Source organism: Ranitomeya imitator, chromosome 2 (assembly GCF_032444005.1).
Source record: "Ranitomeya imitator isolate aRanImi1 chromosome 2, aRanImi1.pri, whole genome shotgun sequence".
NCBI lineage: Eukaryota > Metazoa > Chordata > Amphibia > Anura > Dendrobatidae > Ranitomeya > Ranitomeya imitator.
The window spans coordinates 772,023,171-772,030,991 of record NC_091283.1 but is presented as its reverse complement, the minus strand read 5'-3'; the positions used below and the strand labels follow the sequence as shown (position 1 = coordinate 772,030,991).

The 7,821-nt window shown below is 46.2% G+C and overlaps 1 long non-coding RNA gene across 2 annotated transcripts in view; it reads right to left on the bottom strand.

The window, feature by feature from the left end:
• Positions 1-5,833: 5,833 nt before the first annotated feature.
• Positions 5,834-7,821, bottom strand: part of LOC138665732 (uncharacterized) — a 199,394-nt gene continuing 197,406 nt past the window's right edge. For both annotated transcript variants that reach the window (XR_011318511.1, XR_011318512.1), the window contains one exon: positions 5,834-7,008. This is a non-coding gene — a long non-coding RNA (uncharacterized lncRNA). The remainder of the gene's footprint in view (positions 7,009-7,821) is intronic.

Below are 7,821 nucleotides of genomic sequence, written 5' to 3'. Positions count from 1 at the left end.
ACACTATGATGAAACAGACCCTGCCAGAGCATGTGCAGGTAAACCCTCGGGTGACTTTTGCTGAAATAGGAGGTGAAGCACTCTTGCGTGAACAGGAGCAGGGGGTGAAGGGAGGGGAAGGTGAAGTGACCGTAAATGCAATCACCAAACCCCAGTGGGTGGAAGAATTGAGGAGAGAGCTTCTGAATATTAAAGGAGAATTGGCTGACGTTAAAAGGAAGTGCAGGAGTGTACACATCGGGGAAGAGTTCCACCCCATCGTCCATTAAACTAACAGACTCTGAGCCGGGGGAACGCCACCCGGATCCAGAATGGATGAAGAGGAGTAGTGGAAGTCCCACAAGTCTAGCATCAGTGTGCCCTCTAGCCTGTGCCAAATTTGATGGTCGTGCAGTGCGCTGCCTGGTGGACACAGGTTCAAGAGTAACTACGATGCCAGAAACGTACTTCTGGTGATATTTTCCTAAAGCAAGGCAGTCCAAGTGGGGCCCAGTGATAATGTTGCTGGCTGCCAACCAACTGCCCATTTCGGTTGCAGGGGTAGCGTGGATGCAAATCTTCATTTGTGGAAAAGATCTGGGACAAAAGGGTCTGGTTCTAACCCAGGGAGAAGTGAGTAGTGGACATACTGTCACTCACTACTCCGGAAACTCAATGCTTGTACTGTGAGAGACTCATACCCTTTACCCAGGATCGAGGAATCCCTGTCTGCGCTAGGAAAAGCCAAATTCTTTTCTACAATGGACCTCGCCAGCGGCTATTGGCAAGTGCCAATATCCAAACAGGATCAAGCAAAGACCGATTTCATTCTACCCATCGGCCTGTTCGAATTCAACCGAATGCTGATTGGCTTGGCCAACGCTTCTGGAACTTTTCAGCGTCTCATGGAAAGGTGTCTGGGCGACTTTAATTTTGAAGCCACACTTATCTATATAAACGACATTATAGTCTATGCTACTTCATTTGAGGAACATCTCAGATGACTGGAACAGGTGTTAAATCACCTCCAAAAGCACGGATTAAAGGTGAAACCTCAAAAATGTCATTTGTTTCACACCCAAATTAAAATTTTGGGCCATGATGTTTCTGCTGACGGGGTGAAACCATCCCAAGAAAAGATCGTGGTGGTACAGGATTGGCCCACTCCAGAGACGGTGAAAGATGTCAGAGCATTTCTGGGATTGGCCAGGTATTTCCGCCGCTTTGTGAAGAATTTAAGCTGCTGGAGCTGCTTAAAGTGGTGCCCTCGGGTGCAAAGAACTGGAGCATTAGTTGGAAAGAACATCAGGAGGAAGCTTTTCAAGATTCGAAGAAAGCATTGATGGAAGCTCCTGTGTTGGCCTATGTGGACTTTTCTCAACCGTTTATTCTCCTCACGGGAGTTTGCTGGGACTTGGGGCTGTGTTGTCACAGATACAGGATGGGAGAGAGAGGGTGATCCCTTACGCAAGTCAGTCCCTTCATGATTCCGAACGTAATCTGGACATTTACAGTTTCTTTAAGTTAGAGCTGCTGGCGTTGGTGCGGGTTATGATCGGGAGGTTCACAGAATATTTGTCCGATTCCGAAATGCTGGTGCACACCGATAGCAACCCATTGGCTCACCTGGAAAATGCGAGGCTGGGAGCTCTGGAACAATGATGGGTGGCTAGGATGGCAAAGTTTCAATATAAGATTGGTTATAAAAGGCGAGCAGAGAAAACTCATGCATATGCTCTATCTAGGGCGAGACATGCTAAATCTGAGCAGAATAGAGATGAAGAACTGGAAAGTGAGGAGGTCCCCAGATTCCAAGGCCTCGCTGGGACAGTGGTGACATTGCAAGACCAGGTACAAATCCTTACTCAGGAAGCATCTTGGGCCAATCTTGGGATGAGTGGGTCCAGTTACAACAAGAAGATAGTGAGCTTCCTCTGCTTAGATGGTGTGTGACCTTAAAGAAACTTCCCAGTTTGGTGGAGAGAAGTACCCTGTCCCAGGAAACCCTGCAGATTCTTTGACAGTGGGAACGCCTTCAGATGAAGAATGGTTTTCTATATTGGAAAGTGCAATTACAGGCAGAGCTGGGCGCCACCTGGCAAGTCATAGATCCAGAAGCGTTGTTGTCTGAAATAGCCACCGAAGCACATGAACAAGGGGCACATTTTGGCCAGGAGAACCTTTCAGTGGTTACAACAGTTAATTTTTCATTCTCGGTTAAAGGCGGTCATGGAAGAGACCTGTAGAGCATGCCGGACATGTGAATTGACTAAACCGCTGGAGCAGAGAGCCCCCATACAGTCCATTGTGACATTTGCTCCTCTGGAGCTGTTAATGATAGACTATCTGACCATCGGGCCAGCCCACCAGGGGTATGAACATTGTTTAGTGATGGTGGATCACTTCACGAAATTCGCTGTTGTAACTCCAACCCGGGACCAAACTGTGGAGTCAGCTGCACATGCGATCTGCAAAAATTTCATTTAACTTTACGGATGTCTGTCAGGATTCATTCTGACCAGGGAGCCTGTTTCTTGGGGAAAGTGATGGAAGAGTTACATTGTATATATCGGATCGACAAATCCCACTCCACACCATATCACTCTCAGGAAACCATTGCCTGTGAGCGGTTCAATAGAAAGTTAATTTAAATGCTTAGAACCCTGGAAGAAGATCGGAAGGCCCGGTGGCCTGAATATGTATCAGATTTGGTATGGATATACAACAATCGAGTGCAGCGAACCACGGGTTTTAACCCCTAATCTCCCCTATTCGGTCGGGCTGGAAAGGGAATCACTGAGTTAGAATTGGATCCAGAAGAGGAATACCAATGGACGGGGATGTCCTACTTGGTTCGAGAACATCGTCATCGTCTGCAGACTTTGTATCGGCTGGTACAGACCAGGCTTCGGGAGACTCAGCATGCTGAAAGGACTCCACTGCAGGCAACAGGTCTTCAGGTTGGAGACCGTGTCTTCGTGCGGGAAAGAAGTCCTCAAGACAAGCTGGAAAATCGGTGGGAAAAGGACCCGTACCGGGTAAAGCAATGAGTCAGCCCCGAGGGGCCTGGGTACGAGCAGAAGACATCCCAGAGACTCCTGAGCCAGCTTCCCCGATAGTAAAAGAAGAAGAGGAGGAAGAGAGAGAGGAGCAAAGACCTGGGGCCCTGGAAGAATCTGATCCCGGGAATACAGAGGCACCTTCAATGCAACCTGATTCTACCACTCAAGGGGACTCCACTACTCCTTCCAATTTATGACGCTACGAATGAACAACAGCAGGCAAACCTCCCAATCGTTTCGATCAGGAACATTTCATTTGGCAGCAAAATGTACTAAAGAAAAGAAGATGGCAATGTAATTCGCAAGAACCCTTGCCCGTGGAATGGCGAGCTAAAGGAGTGGGGGAATGTAGGAAGATGGACCAGAATACTAGTCTCTCTTGCGGGTCTGTTCCAGAATCACAAGGCCACGTGGAAGAAGACCAGGATACTTCGCCGCCATACAGAGAGAGTGCTAAACTTTTCTTCAGGACTGGCTCAGAGACTTCTAGCTCCATCTACGGCACCATCGTGGGATTTTCCAGCAACCATCACCCAGGAACCAGAGTCTGATAAGTTAACCCATTATTTCACCTGTTGTAGTTATCTTATTGCTACATATACACATTGTGGGCCTGTATATTTACAACCCCCCACAACTCTTGCTCGTCACTGCATCCCGCGTTCCTGTTAGTATCTTACACCACTGCTGTTTGACATGGAGCAAACAACCAGTGAGAACGATCCGTGAGTCGCTGTTACGCCACTGTATCGCTCCTGCATCGTTCGGAAGTTGGTGTGTTTGACGTCTCTACAGCGATCTAAACAGCGACGCTCCAGCGATCGAGTTTCGGTCGGATCGTTGTCTATATCGCTGCAGCGTCGCTGAGTGTGATGGTACCTTAGCATCGCATATCAGGCAGGCCATGTGTGGGGTAAAGGTACCTTCACACATAACGATATCGTTAACGATATTGTTGCTTTTTGTGATGTAGCAACAATATCGTTAAGGAAATCGTTCTGTGTGACAGCGACCAACGATCAGGCCCCTGCTGGGAGATCGTTGGTCGTTGAGGAAAGTTTAGAACTTTATTTCGTCGCTGGACTCCCTGCAGACATCGCTGGATCGGCATGTGTGACACCGATCCAGCGATGTCTTCACTGGTAACCAGGGTAAACATCGGGTTACTAAGCGCAGGGCCGCGCTTAGTAACCGATGTTTACCCTGGTTACCAGCGTAAAAGTAAAAAAAACAAACACTACATACTTACCTACCGCTGTCTGTCCCCGGCGCTCAGCTTCTCTGCACTCCTCCTGCACTGGCTGTGAGCGTCGGTCAGCCGGAAAGCAGAGCGGTGACGTCACCGCTCTGCTTTCCGGCCGCTGTGCTCACAGCCAGTACAGGAGGAGTGCAGAGAAGCAGAGCGCCGGGGACAGACAGCGGTAGGTAAGTATGTAAGTATGTAGTGTTTGTTTTTTTTACTTTTACGCTCGTAACCAGGGTAAACATCGGGTTACTAAGCGTGGCCCTGCGCTTAGTAACCCGATGTTTACCCTGGTTACCCGGGGACCTCGGGATCGTTGGTCGCTGGAGAGTCGGCTGGAGAGCTGTCTGTGTGACAGCTCTCCAGCGACCAAACAGCGACGCTGCAACGATCGACATCGTTGTCGGTATAGCTGCAGCGTCGCTGAGTGTGAAGGTACCTTTAGGATCTACAATGGCTTCACAACTACCCAGTTTGGAACTGTTTGGCTGGACACAACACATGAGTTCAGAATCCTGGCAACCAAAGTGGATTACTAAAGCACCTGCTGGTTCAGAATACAGAGACCTGATTCAATGCAAGTGCAAAAAGTCTTGCCCTCCCTTATGTAAATGTGTTAAATCTGATATACCATGCAGCGGCCTTTGTCTATGTGGTGGCTATGAAGCAGATTCCGAATGAGTTTCTTTAATGTTGTCAACAATGGTTATTTTCAATATGTATCATTTGCACAAATAAAGTATAACTTCTAGTTTAAAGTGACTTCATGACCTTTCTTTTTTACATATTTTGAAAATTGCAGCAAAAAAATGAATTTTGGAAAAATATTTCCTAATATATTATTTTCTGTTTAAAAAGGCCTTTAAAATGAAAAAAAAAAAAAAATTGAAATCGGATCATACATTCAAAAGCTACTGGCTAAAAAACGTACTAATGGCCATGTTCAAAGATGGCTGCTCAGAATAACTTACAATGATGTCTACAACACACAAAAAGGTCAGTCACCTTCATAAAACATATCTGCCAAGTTTCATACTTATACCCCTAAAATGCACAAGTCAATTGAAATTCTTACAAGAGCCTCCAGACTAAATTCAGAATATCCACTTGTACCAGTATATGAAGGGATGAGAACACTGGGCTCTCTAGGAGTCCAAAGAGAGTGTGGAAATTACTATTGACCATAAGAGAAGGAACCAAGTGGTACAACATGCATTGGATAAAGAGGAATGCATGAGTTCAGCCACACGTGTTTTATCTCTGAAATGCTGCAGCGTTTCAGAGGAAAACAGTTTAAACGCTAAACAGGAAAGTAGTCAGACAGATGGATCCCTCTCTGCTTCTCCCTACTTGCTCCCTATGAAGTGATAGGTCTCTATTTGTGTTTGTATATAGGGACAGACCTGTCAATCAAAGGGAGATCAAAGAAACTGATGTCGTAGCTTTTTTCGTTCTGACCAATGTCAGCTGACAGATCACCAGTGAGACCAAATTGTGGAGTTACGCCCGTCATTTTACAAGCGCGCTTGGAGACAAAAAGACACCTCACACATATCCTGTGAGCAAGTCACTTTTATCTGAAGTAATAGAGCAAGAGGCAATATTTTATACCATTTACAACAAATGTAACTCTTAATGCAATTCATGTAGCCCACACCATCACCCAGGGTCATACTGACCTTTATTCTCTAACGTACCCAGAGCATGTTGTGACTGACTATTGAGAACATACATTGATAAGAAGTATGGTCTCCTTGAAAGGAGGCCATCAGACTACTGCGTCAACAGATTCTAGTAATTCTAACAATTAAAGGCAAAAGGCACTTAAAGGCAAACTATTAAACCTTCTATATCAATTTCCCCCTTTTGTAAATGGTATAACCTCTGCTATGGGGTCAGCTGATGTCCACAAAGGAGCTACTGTCTCATGGGTCTAGTACCCACAAGGGGACTTCCTACCTGCTTCGCCGATCCACCCTCAGTGTGGACACTCACCTCCTCCGTCAGCAGTGGCTACACGGGGCCTATGATACACTACAGAAGGTTCAGCCTTAGATTTTTTTCTACACCTACATTATTCCATAGCTTAGGTAATATATACATTAGTGCTTTTACGGCTACATAAAACAATAAGCAAAGCAACAAAATTTGCATACAAGTCTGTAAAATACCAAAAATAATCCATCCCGCTAGGCCGCTAAGCCAATTGGCTGGATTTAAAAAGGAGTCTCTATATTGTATTAGTCTCATTAAGAGCCTTAAGGAACCAAGAAAATCTGAGTCCAAGTCTCATTGTATATGCGGTGTGGTGTTAATACCTTCCTTGGCTCCTGGGGTAAAGGCTAAGTACAGCATAGTCCTTGCATATACTGGGCTGTGTATGCAGATCCAACAGTCCAGCAGTTTTTGTCCTTCCGCGTCTTTTATAAGAAAAGCAAGATGTTGAATAAGGTTGTTTATCCAGTGTCTCTGTAAGGTGCAAACATCCTACCACTGCCAGCAAGGTGAATAAGAGAACAGTCATTCTGCTGGTGAAAAGATCTTTTTGCAGTGACTGGCATGGATCCAGGTGGGCTTTCCCTCAAGTTTCCCTGAGGTGAATGTGGTCAGCTGGACTTTAGAATGGGCTGTCAAACCGTGGGTCTAGGCTCCTTCTCACGTGTCTGTGTATGACCACCCAATCACCTGGTTTCAGCTGATGTACGTCTGCACTGGCATTAGGATCTGGAATGGATGAAAACACATGTTTATGCACCACATTAAGTATTTTCTGTAAGGCTTGGACATGGGCTGTCATAGCACCGTGTTGCCTTTGTAGCACCTGTGGGAAGTACAGACCAGCCTTTGGCAAACTACTAAACAGGACTTCAAAAGGACACAAGCCTGTCTTTCTATTTGGAGTGTGTCTGACTGACATGAGTGCAAGAGACAAGCACTCTACCCCGCTCTTTCCTGTGTCTGCCGTGGCCTTTGATTTTCCAGTTTAAGTGTCCCGTTTAGTCTCTCCACTTTCCCACTACTTTGTGGTCTATATGGTGCATGATATGCTTGCTGTACTCCCAGGACCTGCATGACTTCCCTCATTATTTCTCCCGTGAAGTGTGTACCCCTATCGCTCTCTATGGTTTCTAGGACACCATACCTGCAGATCAGTTCTTTCATCAGTTTGTCTGCAGTCACTTTAGTATTTGCACATTTTACCAGATAGGCTTCCGGCCAACCAGAGAAGAGATCTACACATACTAGGACATTTTCCACACACTACTACCTTGGGTAGCTGTATGTAGCCAGTCTGCAGTCTCTGAAACGGGTAGAGAGACCTGGGTGTCGCTTTCTTAGGGATTTTTACTGTTTTTCCTGGGTTGTGCTGTGCACAGATGAAGCATGACTGTACGAGCTTTGCGGCTCCGTAACTGAAACCAGGAGCGATCCAGAAGGCATCTTGTGTTGCTTGCGCCGTGATTGGGAGCAGGGATCTTGGTATATACGATTTATCCTTATTCTCCCATACTCTTTCTGAGTTCAGCTCAACTCCCA